We start from the raw sequence: 22725 nt of genomic DNA, 5'->3' as shown, positions 1-22725 counted from the left end.
TTGACGAGTTATGTGATCAACAAGAAAATGTGGACACCAGAGATGCTGCACAAAATTTTATGCCTGCTGTATGTAATTTCACATTTCTATGCTGTCTTTACTTAAATTAATTGTAATACGGAAAATAGCTCGAATTACGGTATAAAAGTAAGCAAATTAAAGGTGACAAGCGTGCCTGACTTCAATTTTTTTTTAATGAAATAGGAACATTTGATAGTATTTGTTATTCAGCCACCTTTATAACAGAAGCAAAGAGACGCAGCACAAAAATCGGAATAAGAATTGCAGCATAATAACACGCTGACAATGAAAGTGGACAACTGTTAGTGAACAAGTAGCTTCGTATACAAAGAACCCTATATTTCAAGATATCTCCCTGGAATATGTTCCTCCGTGGTTCTGAAAGCTGTAGACGGTTAAAGACGCTGGCAAACCTCTTAGAGTTTTGGTTTTGAAAAGCATTGACGAGAACAAGGTGGAAAAAGAAATGCCTTGAGGATAGGTGTAAAAACCTCGTAGCTACTGTAGGAAAAGTAAACCGAAACGTTTTCGAAATTGACACAGACACAGATAATTTTTGATAAATAAAAGGAGTGCCAGAAGTCTTGCTAAGACTTCTGAGGATAGTAGAGGAGACTTAGTGGAGGTTACATGGTGTGTAAAGTTTAGATACGGTTCTCATGCCCGGAAATGAAACGTTTGGTTGTAAAATAAGTTGAAGAACGGACCACTTTCAGATCTCCGGTACTACGGTACGCGATGTAGAGCTCCACAACGCCTGTATTCAGGCCTTAGTCCATCCGGCCCACTTTCTTCCGACCACGAATACGGCTGTAAGGGCCTGCTACGTTCGTAACCAGGAGCGGTGCACGTGGAGCCTCGAGGAAGGCCAAAACTTGCGCAACAGACAGCTGCGTCAACACGCAGATCAGACCTCACTGTCTCTGCTGATTCCGTACCGTGCAGCGGAACGTTTGAAAGTGATTAGATCTTCAAACTTTTTTTACTTTTCAAAATTTATTTTACTTTTCTGGACGCTCGTTACTTATCAAAACTCTAACTACTAAGTAGTCTCTACAGATCCTCGAAGCGTGTAGTAAGAATTCTGAAACATCCTGTACATCTGAAGGGAACGTTTTGGAGAAGAAAACCAAGGTGAGGACCAGAAAGTAATTTGTATATCTACTGGAGGTAACAGTTTGTTAAAATTGTCAAGTAATCGAGAAGATATAGAGAAAACGAGGACTGGTCGTAGGGACAAGGGTTTTAGAAGTTGACTGACGAATAATTTTTGAAACAGAAATTCGTGATGATTTCCATATAATGCGTAGTATTCCGAAGAAGAAAAATCGGGGAGTAGAAGAGAGTATTCAAATTCGAGTACACTGGTCAATTTTGGAGTGAAGCGCTCTTAGAATAGGCGAGGGAACAAGTCAGTGGACGTCTACTCTCCACGTGGGAGAATGGATGGTGAGCCGAGTACTCAAATATCCATACCTAGCTAATTCGCTAGTGCAGCGAGCAGCAGAACGAAAGAAATGCGAAGCGAGAACACGAGAGCCAGACGGCTAAGTAGTCAGTCGGCAGTAGGAAGGCGCGGAGACGGCCTCGACGTGGGCTGGGACGGAATATCCGTAAACAAACGCGAAGGAAAAGCTGGGGCGGGCTGCGGAAGGCGCGGGCGCAGCGCTGCTGCCGCAATGTGCGGCTGGAGGCGGCGGGGGCGGAGGGGCGGCGGAGGCGGCTGCTTCTTTAATTAGAGCCGAGAGCGGAGCGGCTGCCGTGCGGCCCGTAATTAATTCGCCACAGTACATTAAGAACGCGAGTTAGTGTAGTACCAATCTCTTAGTCTTGCTTGTCGCAGCAGTCACAGCAGAGTTGTTCCGCGGAGTTTACTCATCTTGAGAGCGCAGCCGTCCTCTGCACAGAGGGACCAAAACACAATCTGCCCGACTCGGCGGAGAGCGTTGCTACGCCTTGCTGAGTAAGCGCTCTCCGTCGAACGCATACAACCGAATAAAACTTGTTTCGAAATTCTATTCCCTCACCGCCGCCCCTTCCGAGGTCATTTATCGGTGAAACTCCTAGTTTCTGTTTCGTACCGACTACAGAAGCACAAGTCGCTGAATTAAGAAAATCCTGTAGGTGCCAACTGTTTTTGTTTGGAAAATACATACTCTGTGCCAAACTTGTCGAACTGGCACAAGCCTACGTAAACAGTTGTGTGGGAAACGTCTGGCTACTGTTCGTGTTGCGTCGTTTTATAATTTGATCACAGTGGTTTCTGGTGTCGCACTAGCGCGGTAAGGATACACCGAAACTAATGTAGTGGCGCGGACATTGCCCTTGTCAAGCGTGCCTGGTGTTCCAGTCCGCAGTGTTTTAAACCAATGATACTCCACATTCGCACTTGACTCGCGAGTGAGGGAAGGACCTAGGGCTAAACGGTTTAGCTAAGTACACCGGCTTTCCAAAAAGCTCCGAGACTGATTTTATTCCCGGCGTGTAAGAGACGTGAGCGCAGTAACTACAGTGCCAGCCAGAAGTAACTACTGTAAACAGCAGAAGTCAGCTACGAGCAGGCAGGCTGGCAGTTTGCTAAATGTGCACGTGCGGCCGTACTGTGTAAACGCTGTTGCGTCACAGATCGAAACAGAGCGACACCTCTAAATCAAGTGTTCATGACATTCACTGCAGTCTTTTGATGGCGAGAAAAGTGTATGGCAAGTTTGTACCGCACACATTTACCCACGAATGAAAACAACGACACGTGCACAACTGCCGCGATTTCATTGAAATGCAAAACGTGGACAGTTCTTTTCTTGGAAAAAGGGGTGACGAGAGCTGATGTTATTAATACCGACCCTCCACAAAACGACAAAATGCTGAAATACACATGGAGGGTCAACGCTTTGACGACACAACAGACATTGAAGACAAAGTGACGCGTGATTTGAAGACATCCCAAAGAACGATTTTTCTGACAGTGTCAGGTGGGTACTCAAGTGAGGGAAGTACGTGTAGAATGCCTGAACCATTGAAACCACCGTCTTAACTTTCCTCTATTTTTTACTAATCGACTCTCGAAACTTCTTGGAGTGACGGGGTACGATGATCTGCATGTGTTACCACACATTATCTCAAGACAGTATTTAGCTCCGTGCTCTGTTGTCGTGGTCTTCCGTCCGAAGACTGGTTTGATGCAACTCTGCACGGTAGTCTATCCTGTGCAAGCCTCTTCATCTCTGAGTAAGTACTGCAACGTACAACCGTTTGAACCTGCTTACTGTATCCATTTCTTGGTTTCATTCAACACTTTTTGCTCCCCACCTCTCTTCCCACCAGTACTAAATTGGTGATCCTTTGATGTCTCAGAGCCGGCCGCTGTGGCCGATCGGTTCTAGGCGCTTCAGACCGCAACCGCGGTGCTGCTACAGTCGCAGGTTCGAATCCTACCTCGAGCATGTATGTGTGTGTGATGTTCTTAGGATAGTTAAGTTTAAGTAGTTCTAAGTCTATGGGACTGATGACCTCAGATGTTAAGTGCTTAGGGCCATTTGAACCATTTGGTGTCTCAGAATGTTTCATATCAAACAACAGCCGGCAGCGGTGGTCTCGCGGTTCTAGGCGCGCAGTCCGGAACCGCGCGACTGCTACGGTAGCAGGTTCGAATCCTGCCTCGGGCATGGATGTGTGTGATGTCCTTAGGTTAGTTAGGTTTAAGTAGTTCTAAGTTCTAGGGGACAGATGACCACAGCTGTTAAGTCCCATAGTGCTCAGAGCCATTTGAACCATATCAAACAATCGCCTCTATTAGTCAAGTTATGCCCCGGTTCTGTACACGTTGGTTGCACGATCTAGCCAGCCAGTATTCAGCATTCGTCTGTAGCACCATATTTCAAAAGTATGTACTCTCTTCTTGTCTAAACTGTTTATTATCAACGTTTCACTTCCGTCCATGACTACACTCCAGCCAAATACATCCAGAGAAGACTTTCTAACAGATCTCGCGTCTACTTTGGCCATCGTTAAGCATTTTACTGTCTTATCCCATAATCTGACTGCATGAATATCACATTTTGTTTTGCTTTGGTTGATGTTCACACATTGTCAATTCCGTTCAACTGTTCTTCCAAGTCGGTTGCTGTCTCTGACAGAATTACAAAGTCATCGGCAAACGTCGAAGTTTTTATTTCTTGTCGTTGAACTTTAATTCGTTCACCAATTTCTTTTCTTTTCTTTACTTCACTGCTTCCTGAATGTACAGAGTGAATAACATTGGGGATAGGCTACAACCCTGTCTCTCTCTCTCTTCTCAACCACTGCTTCCCTTTCGTGTCCTTCGCCACTTACTACTGCCATCTAGTTTATGCGCGAATCGTATCCTACCCTTCACTCCTCTGTTCTACCTTCAGAATTTCAAAGAGTGTTTTACAGTCGAAATTGTCAAAAGTTGTATTCAAATTTACAGAGGCTATAAACGTGGGTTTGCCTTATTTACGATTTGGAGCGATTCTACTGGGGGGGGGGGGGGGGGGGGACGGTCGCAGGTTCGCATCCTGCCTCGGGCATGGATGTGTGTGGTGTCCTTAGGTTAGTTAGGTTTAAGTAGTTCTAAGTCCTAGGGGACTGATAACCGAAGATGTTAAGTCCCATAGTGCTCAGAGCCATTTCAACGAATCTGCTGGTCACAGCTGTCGGTGTCACGGTACTGCATACTCAGCAAATCGCGTTTTTACTATCTTGACGTCCGTTGCCTTCAAATGGCGACTGTACACAAATGCATAGATTTACAGACCTCGAAGGGTAATAAAACGAACACGTTTCAGTATTTTACTGATGTATTTAGTTGCGTTTGATGTTGTAGCTGGGTAGGAGGCAACGGGGAAATGTGGCGCATCGGGTAAAATGACGCACGTCAATATATCTTTCACTGTGAAAGCTAGTCGTATCTGATCGGTGCTGCCATCTCGTACTCAGTTATACAAATAACCATTCAGAACGCGGGGACTGTTACTTTCCAGTAGGCGCAGGTAGCAATAGTGTGTTTTGTCTTTGTTTCTTCTACGCCATTTCCTGCTAAGTTAAAATACAACTTTTGTTGTCTGCACATTAATATTCACGATTATAGAAGCGCTATTTCTCTTTTGCTCTTAAGCAACGAGCGAGTGTGGAACGATGGGTTTACGCGAGTCATGTTTTTTGAGGTTATTTGAACCACAGAGGGCGGGAGCGTCATTTTGCCCCACTTGAGTTTCACACTAATGAAAGTAGGTATCTAACTGAAATAGGTTAATGTATCCAGAATGAGATTTTCACTCTGCAGCGGAGTGTGCGCTGATATGAAACTTCCTGGCAGATTAAAACTCTGTGCCAGACCGAGACTCGAAGTTTGAAAGATAGGAGAGGAGGTACAGGCAGAAGTAAAGCTGTGAGGACGGGGCGTGAGGTTAATGTATATTTAATGAATGGCAAAATAACGCAGTGTACCATTTTTGTAAGAATGGATTTCTCTGTTGGCATACAGAGGACCTACAGCAGTAAAACAGGTTGAGAGCTTCTTGCAGCCGGGTGAATTAAGAAATGCCGCCAGTGCTGTTCATAAATGGGACTTCTATACCAGACGCAAAGATCTGAGCGTGGTATGTGGTGAATTCGGCAGAGATAGCGATGATTGGTACCGGTGTATTTCTTGTGCTTTTTGATGACATTCTGAATGCACTGGGTAGGACAGTCCCGAAACCTATATTTGTGACTGCTGTCTGAAGAAGCATTGTTTCACAGATGTGCAAGAGACCATTTACTGAATATGCTTGTACTAGAGTCTTCTTGTCCATTTGTTTCGGTATTTTAAGAAAAGTGTCCCAAGCGAATGCGAGAAACTAAAATGTAGACCCGACGGAGCAAGCCTTGCACGCCACGACTCATCATAACACTTACACTCTTCTCTCAGCAATGCTGTAACAGTTCCTATCCCCCGTGGTTCTTTCTCCTTCCTGTCGGCATTGTTATCAAAATAGCACTGATCGCTTTTCCAATTACCTGTAATAGCGCAAGATTTGAAAGCAATGTGAATTTTAAAAATAAAGATTAATCGTTCTTTAAAAAAATGGTTTATTTAGAAACGGAAAATTTTAGCATTGCTGCTATGGCTAATCGATATTTCGGTTTTTTATACGGTTATTACTGAAAAAACGAAAACACCTGTTCTAACCGAGACCAAACAAATACCGAAAAACACCGGTTATTCTGAACAAAAATACTAATATCTGTTTTAATAAGTCGGCTCTTCCCATCCCTGCCACCCACACACAGAAGCCCTTTGATGCAGCGTTTCTACACCCAGTTTGCGGCGTCTGCAACGTTCGTTTTTATCACATCAGTCGCGGCAGGGTAGCAGCACCGCTGACTATACCGGAACGTCTATCAGGAATGGACGAGTTTGTGTGATTTGGCGACCAAACTGAATACATAAGGACTGCATCACTAGTTCTGTCGTCGGCAATCGCGTACTTCAAACGATGTTTGAATGACACTAATATAAAAAAACACTAGGGTTGTGATTAACTGGAATAACACTCTGTTACGTAAGAAAATTGACAGATATGGTTCACGAGTCCTATGGATCAGGACAGTGTGCGTGCAGTCAAGCTCCGTGATTAACCGTGTAGCGTATGGCTTCGTTGTCCTCGAATTGACTCCAAGGGCCTACATTACTGTAGATTTCACTACAAAAGAAAGGGCATAAAAATCAGAACACGTTAACTGAGACAGGATGGTACACCAACAGTAGACATCATATTCCATTTCAAAATTCCCTAATAGCAGCTTCGTCATTTATTGTCGCCACAGTACTCTCGAATCCATTTACAATCTCAGACTATTATGGAAACCGGACTCCCATACTCCTAGACTGTGTACTAACTGCTCTCTATTGAAAAACGCATAAATCAGGTTACCTTCCATTAGGAAAGTGGATGCACTCAGCGACTGTTATGTAATTTATAAATGATAGAGCGCAGCAATCAGTGGTTTTTTTTTTTTTTTTTTTTTTTTTTTTTTTTTTTTTTTTTTTTTGCAGATTTCATTACGCAAATCCAGATTTCGGCTAGTGACTAGCCGTTATCAATGCACTATTTTTTAATCTCGATGCATGTTAGTTCCCTTTTGTTCGGGTGTCAGTCACAGTTCTCTGAATACTAATGCACGTAAGAGTATTCAACGAACTGTGACTGACGCCCGAACAACAGGGGACTAACATTCATCGAGATTAAAAAATAGTGCATGGATAACGGCTAGGCACTAGCCGAAATCTGGATTTGCGTAATGAAACCTGCAAAAAGTAAGGAAGACTGCTTGTTGCGCTCTTTCATTTAAAAATAAAATATAAATGCATAAATGTTTCTTTCGTAACAGATCAGACATGACTTGTTTCGTAAGTAACGCAGTTCCGTCTATCTTTCTTTTGTATTCATTAATCAGTGGTGGCTGCTGAAATATGTCTGATTCATCTTTGAGTCAAAACCGCGACTTACAATATTATTTTGGTTGGAAAATATTTTCATTGCGGAATGTGAAATTCCTACCATGAACGACAGACATTGCAGAAGTAGGATGACATGCCCGGCTTAATGATACAGAGAGGCCTACAGTAAATGCTAAAACAGTGGAGAGGTATCAATGGAGAGACAATAACAACCTATAGTTTCTGAAGAAAAGCAGCAACCTTTTTCAGCAGTCTCAGGGACGACGGTCTGGATGACTGACTGACCAGAATTTGATACTTATCCGACATTACCTATACTGGTACTGCGAATGGCTAAAGTGAGGTGGAAATGACAGCTGTTACTTTTCCTGACCGCATGCGTCTCCACTGTGTATCACAATGATTATGGTATCTTCCTGGCTAAAGCGTTCCTGGAGTGAAATAGTACCCAGTTCAGGTCTCCAGAGGGGACCATTCAGCACGAGCTCATGACCAGGGGAAAACATGACTAGCACCCTACACTTCAAAGAGTACAGTGTTAGACTATCAGACCCTTTAATTGGGTGCGAGGGTTAGAAAATTTAAAAGGCAAATGGAAAGGACGAACTTAGGTATATTGGAAAACCATGAAGTGCGGTGGCAGTAATAACAAGACTTCTGGTCAGATGAATACAGGGTTATCAACACAAAAGCAAATAAAGGTAATGGAGGCGTATGCCTCATAATGAATAAGAATAAAAATGATCATAAGCTACTATGAACAGCGCAAAGTACGCATTATAGTTACCAAACGATGCCAACATCCATCATCCAGAGTACAAGTGTACATGCCTACTACCTTCATGGAATCTGAAGAGAATGAAACAATGTAAACACATAAAAAAAAGTTTTGCATCACATCTGTTTCCAGAGTTCCGGAATCTGTACAGAAAACTGGCACAGAGATCAACATAAACATCATTTCCGTCCTTTTTATTGCTCATGAAATCCACACATTGCATGTTGTACCACCATACAGCGAGACCCTCAGAGGTGGTGGTCCAGACTGCTGTACACACCGGTACCTCTAATACCCCGTAGCACGTCCTCTTGCATTGATGCATGCCTGTGTTCGTTGTGGCATACTATAGACAAGTTCATCAAAGGACTAGTGTTCCAGATTGTACCACAACTCAAAGGAGATTCGGCATGGATCCCTCAGAGTGGTTGATGGGCCATATCTTCCATCAACAGCTCTTTTCAATCTATCAGAGCCATGTTCGATAGGGTTCATGTCTGGAGAAAATGTTGGCCACTCTAGTCGAGCGATGTCGTTATTCAGAAGGAAGTCATTCACAAGATGTGGGCGGGGCGCGCATTGTCGTCCATGAAGACGAATGCCTCGCCAACATACTGCCGATATGGTTGCAGTATTGGTCGGAGGATGGCATTCATGTATTGTCCAGGTGTTACGGCTCCTTCCATGACCACCAGCAGCGTAAGTCGGTCCCACATAATCCCACACTAAAACCGCAGGGAACATCCACCTCCCTGGACAGTGTGTCTAAGACGTTCAGGCTGACCGGATTGCCTCCAAACACGTCCCCAACGAATGTCTGGTTGAAGGCATATCCGACACTCATCGGTGAAGAGAACGTTATGCCAATCCTGAGCGGTCCATTCGGTACGTTGTTGGGCCCATCCGTACCGCGCTGCATGGTGTCGTTTTTGCAAAGATGGACCACGTCATGGACGTCGGGAGTGAAGTTGCGCGTCAGGCAGCCTATTGTGTACCGTTTGAGTCGTAACACGACGTCCTGTAGCTGCATGAAAAGCATTATTCAACATGATGGCGTTGCTGTCAGGGTTCCTCCGTGCCATAATCCGTAGGTAGCGAACACCCAATGCAGTAGTAGCCCTTGGTCGGCCTCTCTCTCTGCATCTCCTCCATGTCCGAACAACATCGCTTTGGTTCACTCCGAGAAGTCTGGGCACTTCCCTTGTTCAGAGTCCTTCCTGGCACAAAGTAACAATGCGGAAGTGATCTAACGGCGGTTTTGACCGTATAGACACGGTTAAACCACAGACAACACGAGTCGTGTGCCTCCTTCCAGGTGGAATTACTGGAACTGATCGGCTAATAGGCGCTGGTCATGCATAGTTGTTTATGTTTTTGGGCAGGTTTAGTGACCTCTCTGGACACAGTCCACAGTCAACATCTATCTTCAAGAGTTCTGGGAACTGGGGCGACAAGTCTTTTTGTGATGTTGAAACGTCACAGGTTTACGCTTCATTTAACGGACATTAATTTCTACATGTTTAATAATTCATTTTACGCCGAGAGCGTCCATTCAGTGTTTCATCTAGTTAATTAACCTCTGGATTGAAGAATGCTTCTGTGTATATTTTTTTCTTCTGTTGGTGTCACACCTCCTGTCTCATCCTTTGATCCCATGATGTATGTGGACGGACAAACGTAATTCTGAATGGAATATATAATTATCTGGGTTAGTCATAGATGGTAGCAGTAGGGTAGTTTAGCACCAACATAACAACGTGAGCAGATTAGGCAGAGAGTTCGTGATTCCGAAGATAGTGGGGATGAGCAGGGCAGAGTTTGTGAGGTTGGTTCTCACAGAGGCCCTACCCCCACCACTAGTTTTCTTGAACTGTTGGCGGTTGGTCCTGGAGCGCGCCATGTTAAGACACTCTGGGGCCGCCGATTGAACGAGACGGACGCAGGGGTGGGGCGCTCGTCATTGATGGTGAGAAAAGTTATTCATAGCCTAATATAGGTCTTTTGGGGTAACATTGATTATGAAGCATGTTTGGGTGTGAATTAATACCGGGAAACGTTCAGCGTTGTTTGTAGAAATTTTTCAGATTAATGTGTTTCAACTAGCGGACTTAGGCGCGAGGTGATTGAGGGCATGAACCAACGGTTCTTGTTCTTAGGTCAATAGCGGATAGGTTCATTAATGTTTCATTTGTTGCATAGTTTCGTTCTGGATATGAGCAATATAAATTTTTCATGATTCAACGGTTTATTTTACTCGTTTCTTTGTTTTCGAACTTGGCAACGTGTTGCCAGCGTTCATAACGGTAGTCACTGGATTTGCCATTCGTTAATCGTAGTACGAATAATGTGGAGTCATGAAGCTTGGGTTGGTTTGCTCACGTTGCATTGCGGTTGCATAATACGCGGTTTCAACATGAACTTATCCGCATGGTATTGCATGTAATGGTTGGGAGAGTGAAAGGTAATATCCTTCCCTACTCCGAGAGTTAAACAGGTGTGACAATAACTAAATGGTGCTAAGAGCCCACCATTCAGTAACATTCATTTTTACCCATTGTAATCATTAGTAGATGTAACTGGCGACGAAGTGTTGTCTATGTTTCCGGTATGACGAGATGCAAGAGATAGTGAGTGCTTCATGTAGGTTTTGTCACTGACAGTAGTAGTTTTCTTAAATATAATAGATTTCATGTATGTTTTGTCACAAGGAGTAATAGTTTCCTCAAATGTTTTGTCACAGAGAGTAATAGTCTTCTTAAATGTTTTGTCACACAGAGTAATAGATTTCTTAAATAATATCGAAATAAATCAGAATGATGATTGAAATTCTCTCTTAGCGTTATTTAGTATCCTTCATCCATACCACTGTGATAATGACTATATTCTATGAATTTTCAATCCAGGCATATCCATTGAATGCATTATGCACTTCATGCGACTAACTGGATTCATAGTATCAGAAAAAGAAAGTGCATGTATTGTTCCATGGCCATTCACCGATGTTGCGTTATCCGTTGCTTCATTTTTAAATTAGAATACTATCTTCCTAGCGGTTTTGATTACCCACATTTCAATTTATCGGGCCTAATTGAAAGAATTAGATACATAGCGTAGAAATGGGAACCATGGAGCACCGTGTATGCTTATATTAAAGGGAGATACTTCTTACATGAAAATTAATCAGCTTAACAAACAAGGGGTAGACTTTCAATGTGTGTATAAAATATCAAATTCAGACAGTTGTGGTGGGACGTTGGAGTTCGACAGAAGAAAAATGAACACTAGGAGAAATGGTAGGAGAACATGGGCGGTGGGAAAGCCATCTGGCGGAATTAGGCACAATACAAACGCTATGAACCCAATGGGTCTGAGATCGACCGTATACGCAATGTCGACATAACATCAAACCTTAAAACATACGTCTCTGCATCACTGGCAGATTTGTATAGTTTAGAAAATGCGGGATGGTTCATAGATGATCCAGAGCATAAAATGGTTGCAGATTACAAGTGATTTACAGCATGCATACCTCTAAAAATGCTTATGGAGTACTTTGAGGACATGAAACAGATTGTTATAAACGCTAAACAGGAACTCATTCTGGTGCGGAGTGCAATGGACAATAACTCATACATTCAAGGACTTCAAGAGGAGAATATGATCACAATCAATAAGATAATATGGAAAATGCCTCACATCAGTGTATCGAATGAGGAGCATTTGAAGCTTTTAAAAGTTCTGAATTCCGGTACATTTCTGTCTCTGACATTTTGCTCATGGGAGGTTTTCGAGTACCCAGTGTTACCAACTGCGAGCAGACAAAAATGGGCTATTAAAACTGCCTCGTAGCTAGAGACGCCTAGATTCATAATACTTGCATTTCAGACTGATAGTAGAGGTAATATAGCAAATGATTCCATCGTGTTCAACAACTGCAAGTTAACTAAATCCAAAGTCTACCCGTATGACAATTTACATCTGCAGTGGAATCAAAATGTGTACAGTCTAGCTTATGACATGTATGCAAGGTGGTGGTGGTGGTTAGTGTTTAACGTCCCGTCGACAACGAGGTCATTAGAGACGGAGCACAAGCTCGGGTTAGGGAAGGATTGGGAAGGAAATCGGCCGTGCCCTTTCAGAGGAACCATCCCGGCATTTGCCTGAAACGATTTAGGAAAATCACGGAAAACCTAAATCAGGATGGCCGGAGACGGGATTGAACCGTCGTCCTCCCGAATGCGAGTCCAGTGTGCTAACCACTGCGCCACCTCGCTCGGTTGTATGCAAGGGTTCGTGCTTCTGCATAATGGCACCTCAAGGTGTGAACATCATTAATGCTGCTCAGGGTTTCTATGATGGTGAGCTTAGGCGGATCGTATTTAAAGATGTGGCGTTTGTAGCATACACAGAAGATGCCAGAATAATAGAGACATTCTCAGGAAACATTGCTTTGGCGATTCCCGTAAGAGTTTGGGCAACCTGTGCACATTCGCATGTTGCATTGTCCTGATGGACATTTTCTGGGGGAAGGAGGGGAGGGAAGGGGGAGAGGTGGAGATTTACCAGTGGGTGAGAGGTTCATTAACCAATCAATTTAATTAAGTAGTCAATGAAAGTAATAAGAGTGAGAGGGGCCTATTCAAATAACTCAGACCTGAAAATGTAAAGATGGGGGAGGGGGTTTGGGGAGGGGGAGGGTCAGGGGGAACTATAGGTTAAGTGCCTGTCAATCAAAAGGAAGGATCCTTTTAGCAGAACAATAGGCTAAGTACCTGTCAATCAAAGGAGAACAATAGGTTTGCCCCTGAGTGCATACCTGCCCCTGATGTAGGCAACCGACACTAGCATAATGCACTGGATCCCCCCTTGCCCCACTATTTAGGATTTTCTCTGGTTCTCGGCAAGATCCTCTGGTAAGATATGATGGTTGTCGTAGTTGTATAATTCGTGCATCGATCTTTATATACGAGTAGGTACACGAATTTCTGGCTGGCAATGATTACCTTCCTTTTTCGAACTGAGAGTGTAACATCTTTGCTTTTTGGCATTTCTCAAATTTTGTTATTAACCAACTGTGGTTCTTTTCCATCCTCAATCCAGTTACTCGACAGAGAGCGCTATTTACGAGTACAACTAATTTAAACCTTGCCCATAATTCCCCTATTTCCGTGATACTGGAACTTAATCATGTCCATTCATTGTATAAATGGGATGGTAACAAGTGCTTATCTGCTCTTTAAAGCACAAATACGCTTCTAGAATTCTTAATTTAAAAGCACAGATGTAGATGTGGAATGGATTTATTAACTTAAGTAGTCATCGTTGGTATGGTCTTGAACACGAATCTCTGAGTCTATAATGACGCTGTGGGTAAGAGCAAGCCTATTTGTTGGTATAAGTTCGGAAATATTTCTCTCTTAGCTGCTCAAGTAAGTTTCCGAAAAACGTGTGCACATACATTTCAGAACACTATGTGTCCGTACCACCTGCAATGAATCCATAAACATCCGACTCTATAATCGTAGGTTATTTACGTCTCCAACGAATATTGCATGATCGGTATTCTTCCATGCTTTGAATGATTCTGCTCCTGTAACAGCTTAGCTGGGTGGGTGATAAAAACATCTGGTGGTTTACTTGAATTCACCTACCAGGTTACTCGTGTGCAGCTCAACAGAGACTATATTCATATCAAGTACAACGAACGCTCTCTCCTATGTTGTCTGACCAGTCTTTCCGATAAAGGTTCCAAGCCTCGTTAAGTATTTCGGCACTGTCTACTATCGATTTTCATCCAGCTCTCTTTGAGCGCGAGAACATCCTGGAGGGCAGCACATCCAAGAACTTTATTACGAATGCTTCGACAATTTACTCTTCCAAATATTTGCAGCAGGAGTGCCTTTATTTTTACGCGGTCTGATATCGCCATCTACATATCACTGGCGAACATGCATCAGAAGAACTCAGACTATCACCAAGTCTAAAAACACCGCATGTGCACGCCACAAGTACTGTACGACCTAAGCAGCTGGTTCACGTGCATAGTGCACGCATGACCTATCAAGGGGAGTCCACAATTCTTCACCACATAATGCTGGTGCACAAAACTGTAGTAAGAAGAACAGGCAAAAATTAGTCGCCATATTTGTGTGCACTAGGATAGCTAAAATTCCTGAGTAAGTAAAGAAAGGCATGCTAAATTACCAGGATGGTCACTGTGTCGTGGTGTGTTGCCTAGAAGAGGGCCGTGCTTAGACTGTCACACGTGACTCTAAACTGGAAATGCTGCTCGTGAAACAGGGCTTAACGACATTTTTAACGATGAAGGTTATTACTTACAACAAACTACTTAAGTTTCAACTTGACGTGAGAGAATTTCTCAATCGCTCATACTCTTCGACATGGATAGAGCGGAGGCGCTGTCAAGTTTGCAGCTCTATCAGAGGATTCTAGCGCTGTAGGCTTGTGTCTTTGGAGTGCTGCCTAGATCACAGCGTCTGCCAAAAACCACGAACAGTGGATGGTCTAAGAAGGGACCGCACGTCAATCGGGCTCTTCAATTTCGAATGATTATTGTACGTGAGGTTCAGGATTCAAATATTAATCCCCCAAAATAGCTCGACGCCGTTCTTAAGGATTCTTGAATAAATCAGCATTGGAGTATTCTGGGTGTCTTTCATACGCTAAAGCAAGATCAGTCTTTCTCAGCAGCTCGTTTTGCAGTGTGGTATTGTGGTCGTTTACCATCTGGTTGCAACGGATTCAGTTCCCAGGCCAGCCAAAATTTTAAAGAAAGGTGCGTGTTGCATGAACGTTTCCATGAAGCGTAATATACATAAGACTGAAAAAGTATTTGAATTGTTATGTTGTTTTTAATTTAAACGATATTCTATAAAGTAGTTGCTGTTGTGATCTTCAGTCCTGAGACTGGTTTGATGGAGCTCTCCATGGTACTCTATCCTGCGCAAGCCTCTTCATCTCCGAATAACTACTGCAACCTACATCCTTCTGATTCTGTTTACTGTATTCGTCTCTTGGTTTCCCTCAACGATTTTTACCCCCACTCTTCCCTCCGGTACTAAATTGGTGAGCCTTTGACGCCTCAGAATGTGTCCCACCAACCGATCCCTTCTTCTAGGCAGGTTGTACCACAAATTTCTGTTCTCCCAATTCTATTCAGTATATCCTCATTAGTTACGTGATCTACCCATCTAACCTTCAGCGTTATTCTAAGTAACTAAAAATGTATCTCTGCAGTGAAAATTGGATTTTTGTGTGTGATACGTAAATAGAAATAAGAAGCCGTGCATTTTTCATAAAATAGCACTTACATATTTGTTAGTTGCCATATATTTGATGAATTTCATATTTAAATGACATATATATTCTGGAGGAAAGGAAAAATAGGGAAAAAAAGACAGAAACGAGAGTCTAACCAGCGATTGCCAGTCTCTAGCGTTACAGATGCGTTTTAAACTTAACGGAATTACTTGTAGAACATGAACGTATATTTAAAAATTTGCATCAGCCTGGAATGGAACATAAGACTTCTAGTTGGCAGGAGAGCATTCTACCACACAGTCATATGGCGGGAATTGGCCTTGCTCTAGCACATTAACGACGGTTGGGAAACTTTAAAGTTGATTTTATGGAGAGTTTTTGAGAGTTGCATCGAACTATATTAGGGGATTAATTTTGATTTCTGAACTTCACGTACCATAAAAATATAAAGTTTAAAAAATCCTGCTGTCGTGTGGTTCCCTAGTAAGTGAGCAGATTAAGCAAACCAGCGCCAGCGGCGGTAATCCATCAGAAACAGTACAAATGTTACGTCGCTCATTCGAAGCAGGTGCCGACGAAGTACTGCTGTAAAAGATTTGAGCATATATACCAGTAGGTGACACCTTAAATTATAGGATACCAAAGACTTTCCATTTCTGTCTCCTTTAATTAAAGAGACGTCCTGCTTCGAATGGTATACGTTATCCTGAGACACCCTGTATAACAGCTGTAGTTCCAACTGTTCCGACATAACAAAGTCACGCAATTTTACAGGAAATAGATGTTAATCTGTTCGCTCCATAGATACTCTTACAATGGGATTGTATCTAAGGTATTGGTATCTGTAATAAACATAAATTAATAATAAACACCTGTGTTATTGTACAGTATGTATACAGGCAAAATGTAGCCGACATGTGATGAATAATGTGTAGTAAAGTTGCCCATTAGGCGACAGTTCCCTAACGTGGGACACCACGATTTAGCTCGCAGTGCGTGGTGAACTGTTGTGGAGAGTATGTTAAACAGGTCTCCAGCGTTTCCAGGACGACACAGCACTGGGGGCGCCTTTGTCAAGCTGGATAAAGTGCGTAGAGGCTGTTAGAAAATTTACACTGTCTAACGTTTTTGTGACATCTGTGCTAATTAATATGTTTGTGCTGAAAAGTGATTCTACATTACACTGCACCGTTTTATTGCAGTTATTTGTGATGGACTTACATGTAATTACTAACATCTTCATTTTCCTACGCACATTATTAGTATGAATTCAAAATACTCAGTTCACACTACTTACAAAAGATTATGTAACAGATAAAATCAGATAAGTTGAGGTGTTTTGAGGACCTTTTTCTGATTAATATATTTATTCTTAGATGGCATCAGAACGTAAAATTAAAATGTGAGATGAAGTAGTCGTGGCTCGTGCCATTCCATGTGCGAGGAATGGCTATCCTAGAAACATTTTACTGTAACAAAGCGCAGTTTGGAATGGTACGTGAAGAACAAAACTCGTATATCCCAAGATTTGGTAGAACAGCTCTTCTTTCATCTCAACTGGGATATTAAATTGTGAAATTCTGCCTTGCAATGGAGGAACGACTTTATGCTCTTAAGTGGAAGGTCGTAGGGAGCATGGCATTCCGGTTAGCTGTCTTACTAGCTGAAGAATCCGTTCAATTCAGGAAAGGGTTTAGCAGGAAACAAATGGCTCCGGGCCTTCTTTAAGAGACATCACATTTTATCAATGAGAACTGCCCAGGGTCTGGAAGCAGCAAGAGTGAAAGTTTTTACTCGAGAAAGTGTGGGGAGATTTTTTGATGCTTTCAAATCTGTGCTATCTAAGGTGAACCGTAACTCACACCGACGACACTGGGGTGACGCCTTTGCAGCGCAAACATTGTCGCTGCTGGGACTTGCATGGACGCAGTTGGCACTTAGGTTGAGGCGCCGACCGCCTGAGGACGAAGGGCGCTACGCCTGCAGAAGCAGCAGCCGCGTGTCGTCCAAGTGGCTGGACACGAGCTCATATTGCTATTCAGAGGTCCGATCATATTGTGAGCCATCTGAAGCCATCATCACATGACCCTCTGAATTTGATTCCTGCCGGACGCTATCCCAACAGGAAGAATCTTGATGTGTTAGATACAGCACGTGAAAACAATGTTCATTATTGCACGTTTTACACCTCACTCAACGAATAAAATGCTGCCACTTTATGTGGAATTTATCGGAGCCTTAAGAAACTTACTCTTCCTAGGTATGGAAACGACTGGGAAGAAAGGCAGGCCGTATTGTCACGCGATTGTTAAAAACCAGGTTATGATGGACAGCTTTCAACTGAGCAGCGACAATGTAACTGACTGAATACCTTGAGGGAAACAGGTCTTACCCTGCGCAACAGCAGCGAGATTTCTCAGTTCATCCAGGAAATAATGACGGGAACAACGATCAGACTAGTCATACTGGTGTTGATTCAGCTGTCAGCCCAACAAACATCAGGCATCCTTCACAGATCGCAACGCCATCTGGACATCCCGCCGTACCATCGCGTACGCGCTCTACTGAGCTAATAACATAACCTCCTTATTTGAAGCGATTACGAGAAGCTAAACAGAAGAAAAAACCAGCCGAAGCCAACAACAAAGCATCCGAAATTCTATTCGGGAAGAAGAGTGGAAAATCTTCAAAACCTAAAGCACAAGAATCGTCTAGTGAGTGCATCCAGTCCTTATCTTAATGAGAGTGGTGATTCAGGCATCAGTGGTGAGGATGATGTGGAGTGCATATTCTGCACAGGGATCTCTTCTGACGACAAACACTGTGAAAAATGGGCACAGTGTAGGAACAAAGAAATAGTATCGGCAGCAATTGAGAGATTTATACTAAAGAAATTAACAAACGACAGAGCTGATCCTTCTTGGTACACAAAACGGGTCAGAACACTGTTGCAGAAGCAACGAAACAAACATACCAAATTTAAACAGATGCAAAATCCCTAACCTTGGCGATCTTTTACAGGAGCTCGAAATTTAGCGCGGACGTCAATGCGAGGTGCTTATAACACTTTTCACAACGAAACTGTCTCAAAACCTGGCAGGAAATCGAAAGAGATTCTGATCGTATGTGAAGTATGATAGCGGCAAGGCACAATCAATGCCTTCTCTGCGCGATAGCAATGGAAACACTATCGAAGACTGTGCTCCCAAAGCAGAGTTACTAAACACAGCCTTCAGAAATGCCTTCACAAAAGAAGACGAAGTAAATATTCCAGAATTCGAATCGAGAACAGCTGCTAACATGAGTAACGTAGAAGTAAATATCCTAGGAGTAGTGAAGCAACTTAAATCACTTAATAAAAGCAAGTCTTCTGGCCCAAACTGTGAACCGATTAGCTTCCTTTCAGTGTATGCTGATGCAATAGTTCCATACTCAACAATTATATACAACCGTTCGCTCGACGAAAGATCCGTACCCAAAGACTAGAAAGTTGCACAGGTTAGACTAATATTCAAGAAAGGTAGTAGGAGTAATCCACTAAATTACAAACCCATACCATTAACGTCTATATGCAGCATGATTTTGGAACATATATTGTGTTCGAACATTATGAATTACCTCGAAGATCACGGTCTATTCTTAAACAAACATCATGAATTTAGAAAACATCGCTCTTGTGAAACATCACTAGCTCTTTACTCGCATGAAATGTTGAATGTTATTGACAAGAGATTTCAGATTGATTCCGTATTTATGGATTTCCGGAAGGCTTTCGACACTGTACCACACAAGCGGCTCGCAGTGAAATTGCATGCATATGGAATACCGTCTCAATCATGTGACTGGATTCGTGAATTCCTGTCAGAGAGGTCACAGTTCATAGTAACTGACGGAAAGTCATCGAGTAAAACAGATGTGATTTCTGACGTTCCTCAAGGTAGTGTTGTAGGTCCGTTGTTGCTCCTTATGTATAAAAAACGATTTGAGAGACAATCTGATCAGCCGTCTGAGGTTATTTGCAGTTGAAGGTGTCGAATATCTACTAATAAAGTCATGAGAAGATCAAAACAAATTGCAAAATGATTTCGAAAAGACATCTGTATGGTGCGAATATTGGCATTGGACCCTGAATAACAAAAAGTGTGAGGTCATCCACATGAGTGCTACAAGGAGTCCGTTAAACTTCGGTTACACGATAAATCAGCCAACTCTAAAGGCCGTAAATTCACCTAAATGCCTAGGAATTACAATTACGAACAACTTAAATTGGATGGAACACATAGAAAATGTTGTGGAGGAGGATAACCAAATACTGCGTTTTATTGGCAGGACACCAAGAGAATGTAACAGATGTACTAAGGAAGCTGTCTACACTACGCTTGTCCGTCCTCTTTTAGAATACTGTTGCGCGGTGCGGGATTGCCAGATAGGATTAACGGAGTACATCGAAGAAGTTCAAAGAAGGGCAGCAAGTTTTTTACTATCGCGAAATAAGGGAGAGCGTGTCACCGAAATGTTACAGGATTTGTGGTGGACAACATTAAAACAAAGGCGTTTCTCGCGGCGGAACCCTGCACGAAATTACAATTATCAACTTTCTACTTCGAATGCGAAAATATTTTGCTGGCACGGAACTTCATACTGAGAAACGATTACATGAAAAACTAAGGGAAATCAGAGCTCGTACAGAAAGATATAGTTGTTCGTTCTTCCGGTCGCTTTGCTAGAGTGGAATAATAGAGAATTGTGAATGTAGTTCGATGAACCCTCAGCCAGGCTCTTAAATATGATTTGCAGAGTACCCATGTTGATGTACATGCAGAAGACAATTCCGCTTGACAACAGTGTCGTATAAATAAGCATAAATAGTGTGAAATGAATGAAAGTTTACATGAATAAATGAAGCTGTAATTGTGATGGTGGTAAGTTCCTGTGAGACCAAACTGCTAAGGTAATAGATCCCTAGGCTTACGCACTACTTAATCCAACTTAAACTAACTTACACTAAGGACAACACACACACCCACGTCCAAGGGATGACTCGAACTTCCGACGGAGGGAGCCGCTCGAACCGTGTCAAGACGCGGTAGACCGCACGGCTACCCCGCGCAACAATGAAGCTATAAAAAGTGTATATTCATATGTTGTATCTTTCTGTAATAAAAAAATATGTTTACTATCTCGTATCAGGAAACCTTTACCACATTCCTATAAAATGCCTTGTTTGTGAAGATTTAAAAATTACTTTGAAAGTTTGTTTATTATTTCAAATATGATAAATAAATACTAACAAAGAGATAGAGGGGCTGGCCAGTACTTACCTCAGCTCAGTACAGCCGATAGATACACATAAAACAGAACTGAATATTTATATTCCTAGCTTTCGGAACTTTGTTCCTTCATCAGGGAGGAGAGAGGGGAAAAAAGGGGAAGAAGGGAAAGTGGATTCAGTTACTCACAACCCAGGTTATGAAGCAACAGGGAAAGGTAAACAGGGAGGGTAGCAAGGATGGAGGCATGGTTGTCAGAGGGAAGCCAAAGATATTCTACTGTAAGTACTGTGCCAGCTTCAAACCAAAGAGGATGCATACAGAAGTAAAGTACTTACAGTAGAATATCTTTGGCTTCCCTCTGACAACCATGCCTCCATCCTTGCTACCCTCCCTGTTTACCTTTCCTTGTTGCTTCATAACCTGGGTTGTGAGTAACTGAATCCACTTTCCCTTCTTCCCCTTTTTTCCCCTCTCTCCCCCCTGATGAAGGAACAAAGTTCCGAAAGCTAGGAATGTAAAGTTTCAGTTCTGTTTTATGTGTATCTATCGGCTGTACTGAGCTGAGGTAAGTACTGGCCAGCCCCTCTCTCTCTTTGTTAGTATTTCTTTCACATCTTATATGAGATTTTCCATTAATCATTCAAATATGATAAATGTACGATAAAACTAAATAATTCAAAATGATATTACCACGATAAAAAGATAACTGAGTTTACTTGTAGGTCTCTAACTTGGGTTTAAAAAAGTGCCTCACCCTGGGCACGTTTCTTTTACTAACCTCCTCCCACTTGCTTATCTTGCCGTATCTTTCACATTTGGTCTTTAATAGGCTCAATTTTTCAGTCTGACATGTGGTAAAACGGAAATAATTTTTTACCAACAATATATATACAATACTTAACAGTGTCGTATCTTTCAAAAGTTTGCCTTAACGAACTATTTAAAATCTGCATTTTAATTGCCTGCTTAATCTTCGTTCTCAGTTTGTGGTACAGTTTTAATCACTGGTAGAAAACGGTACATTTTAGTTAATTTTCGTTAGTAAAATACAATGGCTGTACATTTAACAGTGGCAACTATTTATTTACAGCTCGTACAAAATAGATACGTGTTTCAAAGTTTTACTGACCTTCAAAGTAATCACCAGCATTGCGTACAACCCGTTGCCAGCATCCGGCCGCGGTGGCCGAGCGGTTATAGGCGCTACAATCTGGAACCGCGCGACCGCTACGGTCGCAGGTTCGAATCCTGCCTCTGGCATGGATGTGTATGATGTCCTTAGGTTAGTTAGGTTTAAGTTCTAGGAGACTGATGACCTCAGCAGTTAAGTCCCATAGTGCTCAGAGCCATTTGAACCATTTTTTCGTTGCCAGCGATGTGGAAGTCGTAGGATACTCTTAGCAGTGCCAGTTGTGTTGACAGTTCGAGCGGCGCGGTCTTTTGCCGGACGAATTTGTAGCAGTTCTGAAGCGAAGCGGACTGCAGTAGGTGGCATAGCACTTTCAGCCCCATCAGTCAAACAAATCAGTAAAGGCTTACACTGTACGTGCTCGAGCATTGTCCTACAAAATGATGGTCAGGTCCTGCAGAAAGTGTCATCACTTCTGTCTCTAAGCTGGTCGCAGGTTGTGTTCGAAAAATGAACAGCACAGATACCGAAGGAAACACTTCACGGCATCCGCTTCAGAATTGCTACAAATTCGTAGGGCAATAGACCGCGCCGCTCGAACTGTCAACACACCTGGCACTGCTAAGAGTATCTTACGACTTTCACTTCGCTGGCAAACGGGTTATACGAAATGCTGGTGACTACTTTGAACGCCAGGGAAATTTTGAAACACGTATTTATTCTGTAAGAGCTGTAAATAAAGAGTTGCCACTATTAAAGTTCCAACTCTCGTATAAGC

Source organism: Schistocerca americana, chromosome 3 (assembly GCF_021461395.2).
Source record: "Schistocerca americana isolate TAMUIC-IGC-003095 chromosome 3, iqSchAmer2.1, whole genome shotgun sequence".
In the NCBI taxonomy this organism is placed as follows: Eukaryota; Metazoa; Arthropoda; class Insecta; order Orthoptera; family Acrididae; genus Schistocerca; species Schistocerca americana.
This window is presented reverse-complemented; position numbering follows the sequence as displayed.